This window comes from Leptonotus elevatus, chromosome 9, assembly GCF_054856555.1.
Source record: "Leptonotus elevatus isolate MCC_2025b chromosome 9, RoL_Lele_1.0, whole genome shotgun sequence".
Lineage (NCBI taxonomy): Eukaryota > Metazoa > Chordata > Actinopteri > Syngnathiformes > Syngnathidae > Leptonotus > Leptonotus elevatus.
In genome coordinates, this window is record NC_141247.1 from 5,541,811 (window position 1) to 5,554,505 (window position 12,695).

The window sequence follows — 12,695 nt, forward strand, 5'->3', positions numbered from 1 at the left end:
CCTTACCAGAATATTTGGCAATAATCTACCTTTGCATTTGACCCAATCCTGAATTTGCCTAATAGAGAAAATCATGGATAAATCTCGGCTTGAAATGGCTGTGTTAAAGGCTGCATATTCCAAAAGAAGGATCAACGCTTTTGAGAAGGAAATAGAAGACACTGACTTGCATTCAAAGCAAAGGACTCATTTTGGAACTCATAATGTTAAAGTCTGATCATTTTTCATCATTATGTAGTTTTTAAGTCACTCACAACATAGCTCGAATTAAGGATTTTCTGTCTCAACAAGACACGGGAAAACGTTCATGCTTTTATTTTCAGGATAGATCACTGTAATTGTGTCTTTACAGGTCTTAATTTAAAAAAATATATAAAATCAAACAGGCTGCTGCAGCTGATCCAAAATGCTTGCCGCCAGTGTCCTTACAAACACCAGAAAACTAAACCTGATTACACCTGTCCTTGAAATCACTACAATGGCTTCCTGTGAGTGTCAGAATAGATTTTAAAATCGTTTTACTGGTCTATAAATCTCTAAATGGTCGTGGAGTCTGAACAAAATGCATGCAAGATGTATTGCTACCCTATGGAGCATCCAGACCCCTTGGGTCATCTGGGAGAGGTCTACAGTGTGTTCCCAGAACCAGAACCAAACAAAGTGAAGTGGCATTTAGTTCTTATGCTCCTCACCTACGGAACAAACTCCCCGAATACCTGTGGTCTGCTCAAACTGTCAGTTCATTTAAATCAGGGAACACATTCAGGCAACATTCTCGTGAGTCTATCTTTTATTATCTTGTTTTAATCACCATCTTTCAATTTACTGATGTTTGGTCTTAATCATTTTAATCTGTCTTAATGATATTTAGTTTCTCCTTTTGTCATGATTTTAATCTTTTATGTAAAGCACTTTGAATAGTATTGTGTATGAAATATGCTATACAAATAAACTTGCCTTGCCCTTTTTTTTCTCTGCCACATAGTAGCTACATTAGTGCTACTTTGCTGCCAGTGTTGCCGTCAACCACGAGAAAAATGTGTTTCTTTTGCACAGTAAATTCTGTAGAGTAAATTTGACTCTATTTAGAGTGAGACCAAATAGACTCCGTTCAAGAGTAATATTAACACTTGCAAGAGAGTAAAATAAAGAATTGGGGGAAAATAAAAGTCACTCAAGGGTTGAAGAACGAATTCACGACCTTCAATTTGGGAGAATGCCACACTACCACCTGAGCTATGTCGCTTTTACACTTTGCTTATATCCAAAAGGAGATCAAAAACATCGTTTTGGAGTTACGAAGACTCCATCTGATCCAAGCGATATACTATCACACAGCAGGAGCTGCATGGCTCAGAGAGCAGATTGGCTGTCTCCCAAGCTGTAGGTTGTGAGTTCCTTCCTCAACCCTTGAGTGCCCCCCCTGCCCCCAATTCTTTATTTTACTCTCTTCCAAGTGTAAATATTACTCTAAAACTGAGTCTATTTGTTCCCACTCTAAATCGAATCAAATTCACTCTACAGAATTTACTGTGAAACATTTTGCAGAAGAATAATGAATTTTCACTATGAATGAAAGACCCCCATAGACTGATGATGGGAGCTCAGGTGATTTTCATGTGGTCTTATGCTGCATTCGAGGATGGTCGGAAGTCGGACTGTTCCGACTTCAAACCAGGAAGTGTGTACGGGAACGCCCCCTTGAACTCGGAAATCCCACTTGCCCTTTGGAAACACAGACTGTGAATGGTAAAACACAATTTACTCAAGTATAAAACTAGATAGCGTTCTTAATTCATAAATATTCGACATAACTTCACGTAACACAACGTTCGTGACAAAATGCCGTTACCTCCCTACATGGAATTATACGGTGAACTACTGAACTGTATGGAATGCTTATGAAATAACATAAGAACAATAAATGAAGCAAAATTGCGAGGAGGCAAGTTTGCTGGAGGTCAAAATGAGTTTTGAGGACCAAAATAAAATACAATTTATCACTATCCGCCATTTTGTTTCCGTTTACTTTTGCCACAAACGCGTTCAGGTCGGAACTGGGAAAAGCCAACTGGGATAAATCCGACTTCTGACGTTCCTCTAATGAAGCTTTAGCTCCTGTTGGCAGCACTGGAAAACAGATTTCTAGAATGGGAAGGAAGTGATGACATTATCAATCCTCCTACCAACTGCTCACAGTAAACCACAGGCCACAGCTTTTCTTTTTTCTACAGTGACCATCAAGCTGTACATTTGCACCTCTCGATGAACCTCTTGTTTGCCTCTGGCTCAATAATTGTGCTACTGATCCTATAGAGTCATTATGTGTAAGAAATTAGAATTTTTACACATTAGACTTTAGTGTTGGTCAATGCTATATTTGTGTATTGCTTCCCCAGCTGTCTTCCTTATCGGCACTACCCCCCCCCCCCCCCCCCCAATGTGGTGCTATTGAAAACATTTTTTGCACCACAACAACCAAAACACTGTATCACGCTTTGTTTCCCCTCTCAACATGCTCCAATTTTACTTTGTACAAAGTCAAGGTACTTTCGCTAATACAGTTAAAAATCGCTTTGGAATGAGAAAAAATTAATGTGATTTACATACACTGTGAGACAGGGGCGTGCAGTGACCTTTAGATGGGCAGGTGCTCAAAGCAAAAATTGTAAAATTCTTAATTGAAATAATGGATAAACAATAAATCACACATAAAGAAACTTGTTTGTCTGCAATGCCAATGGCAATCTCCATAAAAACGTTTTGACATTTGTGTATAAAAACGATTACGTAAAATGTACATGAAATTTACATTTTAAATAACACAATTAGGATTTTCCCAGGCACACATAACCCCCCCCCCCCCCACCCCCTCCACCCGCACATGCCTGCTGTGAGAATGCCTGACCAAGTGAGAGATGAATATACTTATGAACCACCTGGATGAGGGGCTGTAATTGTTTGTGTTACAAGTTGCGCCCAGTGAGTGATTATTATCTGAACAGAGATGTCAGACAGGTAGATGAGTCACTGTGTGCCTGCAAATATATTTCAATAGATTTTATTTTCTCCCTTTGGCATCTTTGCCAGAGTGTTTCATGGCCACATATATCACTTGTTAGCTTATATCGTCCTCATCTTAATATGATTTGTGCCTTCCTCTTTCCGACCTCCTTTCCTCATTTTGTGGTTGTATATTCTTAAAGTGTCGTAATTTAATCTTTTTAGTGGTATATTAATATGAAATACAGCCCCACTCTAATTACAGGTGCAATTAGAATTTAACATCCAGGCACAATTAAAGCAATGCCAAGGTGAATGAACCTGGGACGATAATCGAGTGCATTTAGATTTCAACTGATTATAATGGGAGATTGTGCACTTATAATGGGAGGTGGCAGCAAAGTGGAATAATGGTTAGCACAGTTTGCCTCACACTCAGTAGTTCCCTTTTTTCCTCTCCATTCAACCATCCCACTTTGAAGCTTTTCTTTTCCCTCATTTTTCTCTCCTTTTCTTTTGGAGTGTGTATGTGTGTCTTCAGGATGAATAAGAGACTATGAGGTCACCGTATTTCATTCGTAGCAGTGAATGGAAACGTAACTGCCCACGCACTGGCCCGTTGATTTGCCGTCATGTGACAAATGAAAATGTCATACGAGTGCACATTAAAGGCGAAGTGATGAATCTCTCTTAAATGACTGTGACGGCTAACGTGCCCAAAAGTAACATGTACAGTATGAATTAATGTGGCGTAGCCTTGACCTATCATCTGAACAATCTGTCGTCTTTCACTGAACAAGATGAAGATGAAGATTAAACTGTAATACAGTACATAAGGCAGAGTAGTGCCTGGGGCGAAAAAAATAAGAACAAACAAAAAGGTCCCAAATAACACCCTAGACCTCTGTATTTTGATTACTATTACCCAAATGCTGAGCGTAATTTGCAGCAGATGACTCTCCCTGCCCCCTTAACATTCCCAAACAGGACGCCAGTTGGCTTTTCAGGCAACAAAAGCAAGGCTCCAGACCCCAACAGTGTATCTCTGTCCTGCCTGAAAGTCTGCGCTGATCAGATGCCTTCAGTATCCCCTCAGATCTTTAATGGATCTTTGGAACTGTGTAAAGTCACATCCTGCTTCAAACGCTCCACCACCATCCCAGTCCCGATGAATCCTGAAGTTTCGGGACTGAGTGACAATATATGCCTGTCATGCTGGCATATTTTGTTATGAAGTGTTTTGAAATCATTGTGTTGAACCACGTGAAGAGCGTCGGAGGAGCCCGACTAGACCTCCTGAGGTTTGCCTACTAAGGTGAATGATGCAGTCAACATGGGGATGCACTTCATCCCAGCCTGAAATGAAGTGAACTCTAGAATCGCCTCTGATTCCAAGGACTTACAAAAGGATCCTGTTTGTGGATTTAAGATCTGTGGTCAACAGCATCATCCCTGACCTCCTCTTCAACTCATCTTCTCTCCTGCCGTCTACCAGAGGATCGATAGTTTCTGGACAGGAACAAGGCAGACAATAAGCACTTTCATATAGCAGTTTACAGGTCAAAATTCATAATTTGCGCCTTAATCAAACACACAAATGCAAAACTGCAAATGAGTTGCCAAATGTTGTGGAATCTCTGAATGCTAACTTGTTACGTTACCCGTAACATGTTGCAATCGTTCTGGATATATATATTTTGTTATTTATCAGAGTGCAGCAACCCCGGTGACTCCCTAATAACTGATCGAGGAAGAGCATCCCACTTGTGTGTGAGGTGTGTGTGTGTATATATATATATATATATATATACATATATTAAACGATATTTCTTCAGTGTCCTCTAATTGTCCATTAAAATTAAATAGAGGGCTAGCCAGCAAAAATAAAATGAAATTGTTAAAGAAAGATTAAAAATTAATGAGTGCATGGGAATGTTCATGTGAGTGTTTGCCTCGAACGAGCAGACAGGGATTTGCAGACAGGTTCAGCAGATATCCTCCTCAGTGGCTTTGAAACAGCAGCAGTCTCACACTACAAACACTAGCAAGAAAACCTTGAGAACTTTTGGCAAAGGTTGAGAACACAGAGTACAGCGCACACGCACAAATACACGTTGCAACTTCAACAGCTTTCACCTTCTGGCCATGTTTCTGACAAGGGCATGATCTCAAACTGTACACTCCTGGTCCTCGAGGGCTGGAAGACCTGTGTACACAGTACAGCATTTATATAGTAGGCTATATTTTATATTAGGAGTGAGAATCTTTGAATGTCTCACGATTTGATTCGATTCTGATTTTTGGGTCTGCGTTATGATTCAAAATGATTTGATTGACAATGATTTTTGCTTTAATCTATAGATGTACAAGGAATTGTAATGATCGACTCCAGTCTGATTCGCTAATGCTAATTAGCGAGCTACTTGCGGCACTTTTATCACTCAAAAGAACGGCTCCACACTGCAAAAAAAAACCAACTTTTATTGGAATAACTTGATCGTGACTTTTTCCTTCTACTCTCTAATGTGGCTACAACTTAACAGTGCATTAGACCGCGTGGAACCACACTGTCCTTCAGTGGCCAAACCGGGTACAACATGAACAGCGCTCCAAATAAAGGCACACAGAGACAAAGGCAAGTATAAAGGCACAAAGGCATTCAAGGCAGTATAAAATATTTTAAATGATTTTGGGACATTTAAAATCATTTCTGAGTCGTACTAAATGAGAATCGCAATTCTTATGAGAATCCATTTTTGGGCACACCCCTATTTTATATACGTATCAACATAAAATACATTAATTACTAAATTACCTGCCAAATAAGCATGTATCATACAAGAACAGTTAGCATCATTAGTAATTTCAGTTTTAATATAAATTTGTTTAAGTCAACATAACTTGGCTACTAGCAACACACTATAATGTGGATATTATACACAAACGAAGACATTGTTTATTGACCTATAGCATTAAATAGTTGACATTAGTGCTCACTGCTCTACTATAGAAACATTAGGGATATCGAGCTAAGGCCAAAAAGACAGCTGTTACCTTACTTGGGCACAGTAAACCATAGAACTGTTGGAAAATTGCTCTAACCAAATAATTAAAAATAAGATAAAATTATACATCCATCCATCCATTTTCTTAACCGCTTAGTCCTCACAAGGGTTGTGGGGCCGCTGGAGCCTATCCCAGCTGGCTTCGGGCAGTAGGCGGGGTACACCCTGAACTGGTTGCCAGCTAATCGCAGGGCACACAGAGACGAACAACCATCCACACTCACAATCACACCTATGGACAATTTGGAGTGTTCAATTGACCTGCCATGCATATCTTTGGAATGTGCTAGGAAACCGCACGGAGAGAACATGCAAAACTCCACCCAGGAAGGCCGAAGCCCGGACTCGATCTCACGTCCTCTGCACTGGGAGGTGGACGTGCTAACCAGTCAGCCACCGTGCCGCCCAAGATAAAATTATAACCCAACAAAAACGTACATAAAGTATAATTACAGCTGGGTTACAACACCACAGTTATTGGTGTCTCTGGACCTCGAGAGTCAACATCAAATCATCCTCAAAAAGGCCCTAAAAGGATAACACATCTGTGCCTCAGGGAGTCTCTGGGTGGTGGACAATTAAGCACCTAAAAACCAGACCATCGGCAATTCACATTGTATACAGTAACTACATCTATATTGCTCACTCCTGTAGTGAATGACTTTAGTGTGCCCCTATATTAAACCACTCATCTACTGAAAGTCACTGTTTTCAGAAATATGGCTTGTAAAGAGATGTTAATCTTTATTTTCATTGACAGGCGGATAAATAAATCTGCTGCTGGTGCAATTAATTAAATAATGCAAAAACTGTTGGACAGAGTGAGTCATCGCTACAGTTAATTTGTTTTCATGAGAGAATCACATTTGTCGCAATGGGATACAAGCCAGTGTCTTCTTGTGCCGATCCCAAGCCCTAATAAATACAAAGGGTTGTGTCAGGAAGGGCACCCGACGTAAAACTTTGGTCAAATCAAACATGCAAATCAAATATATGACTTCCATACCCGATCGGTCGAGGGCCGGGTTAACAACGCCCGCCATCAGTGCTGTTGACCGACAGGGTGCCGGTGGAATCAGGACTAGAGGAGGAAGGTGTGTTTGTAGGAATAAAGAGAAGAGGAACACCAAGAGTCTAGGACTGAGAGTAGGGACTTTGAATATTGGAACTATGAGAGGAAAAGGTGATGCAGAGGAGGAAGTTGGAAATACTGTGTGATCAGGAGACCAGGTGGAAAGGGAGAAAAGCTAGAAGTTTAGGAGCAAGGTTGAAGTTGTTCTATCATGGTGTAGATAGGAAGAGAAATAGAGTAGGAGTTATCGTTAAGGAGGAGTTTGTTAAGAATTTCCTGGAGGTAAAGAGTGTCAGATAGAGTGATGAGCCTGAAGCTAGGAATCGAAGGTGTGATAGCTTATGCTGTTAGTAGGTATGTGCCACAAGTAGGATTTGAGCTGGAGGAGAAGGACAACTTTTGGTTGAACGTTGATGAAATGTACGCAGAGCATCCCTAGAAATGAGAGAGATGTCATTGGTGCAGACTTCAATGGACATGTTGGTGCAGGAAAAAGAGGTGATGAGCAGGGGGTGATGGGCAGGTTTGGAATCCAGGAGAGGAACGCAGAAGGACAGATGGTGGTTGACTTTGCAAATAGAATGGAAATGGCTGTCGTGAATACTTTCTTCCAGAAGAGGCATGAATATAGGGTGACCTTCAAGAGTGGAGGTAGGACTACACAGGTACATCTTGTGTAGACGGTGGTGACGTAATGGTAGGTGAGAGTGTAGCCAGACAGCATAGGATGGTAGTGTGTAGGATGACTCTGGTGGTGACGAAGACAAAAACGGCAAAGGCAGAGCAGAGGACAAAATGGTGGAAGCTGTAAAAGAATGTTGCATACATTTCAGGAAGGAGTTGAGACTGGACAACTACAGCAAATCTTATCAGGGAAACAGGTAGGACAGTCTTTGGTGTGTCATCTTGAAGGAAGACTTGGTGGTGGAATGAGGAGGTGCAGAAGTGGATCCAGAGAAAGAGGTTAACTAAGAAGAAGTGGGACACTGAGAGGACTGAAGAAAGTAGACAGGAGTACAGGGAAATGCAGCGTAAGGTGAAAGTAGAAGTGGCAAAGGCCAAACAAGGGGCTTACGATGACTTGTATGCTAGGTTGGACAGTAAAGAGGGAGAGACTGATTTAGCAAGATAAATGGACAAAGATGGGCAGGACATGCAGCAGGTTAGGGTAATAAAAGATAGGGATGGAAGTGTGTTGACAGATGTCAGTAGTGTGATGGAAAGAGTAGTTTGAAGAGTTGATGAATGAGGAAAATGAGAGAGAACGAAGAGTAGGGGTGACTGTTGTGGACCAGGAAGTAGCAAAGATTAGTAAGAATGAAGTGAGAAGGGCATTAAAGAGGATGAAGAATGGAAAGGCACTTGTCCTGATGATATACCTGTAAAGGTATGGAAGTGTCTAGGAGAGGTAGCAGTAGAATTTCTGACAGTTTGTTCAATGGGATCTTAGATTGTGAGAAGATGGCTGGGGAATGGAGGAGAAGTGTGCTGGTGCCCACAATTATATTTTATTTTATTTTATTTATTTATTTATTTATTTATTTTTTCTTCTTATAAAGAGCTCAGTATTGTTCATTCGGTAATGTCATCATCATTGCTCTTTTTTTATTTATTTATTTACTTATTTTTTTGTATGTGGGTGAGTATGTGTATGTGTATGTGCGTGCGTGCGAGTGTGTGTGTGTATTCGTCACCAAAAACCTATTTAAAAAAATCCCATACCGTTCACCTAAACCGAACACCGCCGTCAGGAGACCCGAGGAAGGACCAAAGAAAACAAAGGAAAGTGAAATCCAGCACCGACCAGACACCACCCACCGGGCCACCAACCAGAGTTCTTTACCAACCCCAGAACCATCTAAATTCCAACAAATCAGGGAGACCTCAAGAGAACAAAGGAGAGACTGAGGAAAGGAAGGAAGGACAAACGAAGCAGAGTGAGATCCACAGACACCAGCCTCCACCGATTCAATGACCTCAGGAAGAGTTTCGATAGATGCTGGTGTGGTGGATCTGGCATGCATGAAAATCTCCACCAAAGAGGGGAGCCGTTGACCCCTGCCAGGACAGAGCAAGCGCAACACCTCAGGGCCCCCCAGGCCGCGGCAGCGCCAAAGGACGACCCCCGGGCCCCGCCGGGGCCACCGGCCGGAGAGCAAACCCAGGAGCAGGAGCGCCCCCCACCCCAACACGGCCCGCGCCCCCAACCCAACGCAGCAGGACGGGGTCCACATCCCCCGCCCCCCCCCCCCCACAACCCCCCGCTCCCCCCACAACCCCCCGCCCCCCATCCACCCCAACCCAGCCCCAGCCGCCCCCAGGCCCCTAAGCCCCCAGACATTGGGAGCAGGTGAACCGGAGCAGAGGGAAATTATATCCCCATGCTCCGATCCACCCGCCTCCCAGGCATGTCAGTGAGTGTATGTGGTGCATTAAAAAAATAAATAGGGGGGGTGGGGGCGGCGCGGCGGGGACACGGACAGGGGACCGCAGCACTGCGCTATACTGCGGTCTGCCCCAACCGATGAGCAGCAGTATGGTTTCATGCCAAAAAAAAAAAGAGTACCACAGAAGCAGTATTTGCTTTGAGGATGTTGATAGAGAAGTACAGAGAAGGTCAGAAGGAGCTTCATTGTGTCTTTGTAGATCTGGAGAAAGCTTATGACAGGGTGCCCAGAGAGGAACTGTGGTTTTGTATGAGGGAGTCTGGAGTGGCAGAGAATATGTTGAAGTGGTGTAGGACATGTATGAGGACTGTAAGACAGTGGTGAGGTGTGCTGTAGGTGTGACGGAGGAGTTCAAAGTGGAGGTCGGACTACATCAGGGATCAGTTCTGAGCCCCTTCTTGTTTGCTATGGCAATGGACAGGATGACAGAGAGGTTAGACAGGAATCTCCATGGACTATGATGTTTCCAGATGACATTGTGATCTGTAGTGAGAGCGGGGAACAGGTGGAGGAGAAGCTAGAGGTGTGGAGCTTCGCCCTGGAAAGGAGGGGAATAAAGGTTAGTCGTAGCAAGACGGAGTATCTGTGCGTGAATGAGAGGGACTCAAGTGGAAGAGTGAGGTTACAGGGAGAAAAGACTAAGAAGGTGGAGGAGTTAAAGTATTTAGGGTCAACAGTCCAGAGCAATGGAAAGTGTGTATATTGAGTGAAGGCAGGCTGGAACGAGTGGAGAAAAGTGTCAGGTGTGATGTGTGATAGAAGAGTTTCAGCTAGAATGAAAGAAAAGGTTTATAAAACTGGTGAGACCAGCGATGTTGTTTGGTCTGGAGTCAGTGCCACTGAGGAAAAGACAGGAAGCAGAGCTGGAGGTGGCGGAGATGAAGGTGCTGAGCTTCTCTTTGGGAGTGATCAGGATGGATATAATCAGGAATGAGTACAGCAGAGGCACAGCACATGTTAAAAGCTTTGGAGATAAAGTCAGAGAGGCCAGACTGAGATGGTTTGGAAATGTCCAGAGGAGAGATAGTGAGTATATTGGCAGAAGGATGCTGAGTTTCCAAATGCCAGGCAAGAGATGTAGAGGAAGACAAAAGGGGAGGTTTATGGTTGTAGTTAAAAAGGACATGAATTTAGTTTGTATGAGAGCAAAGGATGCAGAGGACAGGGTTAGATGGGGGCAACTGATTCGCTGTGGCGACCCCGAAAGGGAAAAGCCGAAAGGAAAAGTAGAAGAAGAAGAAGAATACAGAATCACCTTTCCCAGATAATGATCTGTTCTAAGGTCAAACTAAACTGTAGTCGACCCCTGCACGTTCGCAGTTCAGTGATATCAATTTAATGTCACCCAGGGGCTGACTGGAAATCGGGAATTTCAAGGGTTTCCTGTACTGCCGGTCCATTTTCGGGCCGGTGCGCCCCTGACTACCCCATAAACCTTAGTTGATAAATATTAATTGCCACATGTCGCCAGTCACCGTGCACATTCACCCCACCATAGACAAATATGATTTGGTGCATGTCCGTTGTGTCGCCTCAATGACAATTATTTTTATTCCCCAGCCTGTCCCTGATCCACCCATTTGTTTTTTGATTGTTTTTTGTTGTTGTTTTTTTGAACAATCCCCCATAACCTCAGAAAAACTCTGCGTAACAGGAAGTGTTCAAATTGCGACATCTGCGTTAACTTTGACATAATGCAGCAGGTGCTCGAACACTACTGTAACCTTTCAGTGCAGTCATGTTGGGTCCTAGTGGAAAGAGCTTGCACAATCACAGCACTTGACTACTTTGGTAGACAAAAGGATCTGCACGTTACCTTAAATTATTCAGTTTCTGTCAAGCACAAGCCGTATTTCTCTTTCTCTGTTGTTTCATTAGCCGCACATTCTGCTATCCGAAGCAGCTGTGCCGATCAGCTAATGCACGAGTTGTTAGAGGTCCAAATTTGTCTGAAAAAATAGCGCTAAAATATACTGGCTCTCTCAGTTCATCTTATGGTCGAAAAACAGCTGGAGGTTGGTTAGCCGCATGGTCACCTGCGTTAAGTCGGCTTAGTCCTTTCACCTGTGGCACGTTGGGTGCTGGCTAGGCATGTCTTGTGGGACGATGAGAACGATGGAATGACATGCTAAGTTTGGCTGGAGTTGACGTCCCGCGGAGCACTCTCACAGGTTCAAGTAAAATTCATGGTGAGTTTTTCAAATCTCCAAAGCACTTCTCTGTCATATATTAATTTTGAGTGCAAAAGCTGAATTCAAGCTACCCATAATAGCAACAAGAAAAACAAGAACAGAAGTTTTTGGGCAAACACGTTGCAAACACATCTGACACAAAGCGCATTACATAACTGTACATAACAAAGTGTAGGCATAACTCTTTACTATACTTTTTTTTTTTAAATAGGAGAGCTCAGTGTTATTCATTTGGAAGCCTTTCCGAGTCAATAGTCCATCATCATCAATGGGGGAGCTAAATGACCAAAGGAAGGATAGATGAAGCACAGCCACAACACCATCCTCCACCAACCAGCTACCGGAGGGAGAAGTAAACTCTTTTTGAGTTTTATTAGATGCTGGTGTGGTGGATCTGGCATGCATGAAAACTTCCACCAAAAGGGGGAGCTGTCGACTCCGGGCCCAACGAGGTCTGCACAGACCCCCAGAGCCCCCCAGGCCATGACTTTACCAGAGCACAACATCCTGGGCCCCGCAGAAGCCACTGACAGGAGAGCAAACCCAGGAACACGTAGCGACCCCCACCGAGACGGCCGACGCCCTGAGGCCAGCGCAGCAGAACGGGGACGTTTCCCAATGTTTGTTAGCATAGAGGCAAGGCAGAATAGAGACAAAATAAAAATGGCCAAGTATTTCAAATAAGCACAAATAGAAACAGCACAAAAGACACAGTAGCAAAAAGACTATCCTAGTTCCACAGCAAAATATACACAACAAAAATAAGGTTGTTTAAGCTGCAGGGGGCTGAAAAAGATGGGGTTTATAGTCCAAACGTTACGATACACAGATTTACTCTGGCTGTTTGCGCAGCTGCCTTTTCAATGAGTCTGACTCTTTGAATTACTGTTCATTTACATACAGCATATGTTAATGT

The 12,695-nt window shown here is 43.1% G+C and overlaps 1 pseudogene; it reads right to left on the reverse strand.

The window, feature by feature from the left end:
- Positions 1-7,797: 7,797 nt before the first annotated feature.
- On the reverse strand, positions 7,798-8,642 carry LOC147168193 (uncharacterized; annotated as a pseudogene).
- Positions 8,643-12,695: the final 4,053 nt, after the last annotated feature.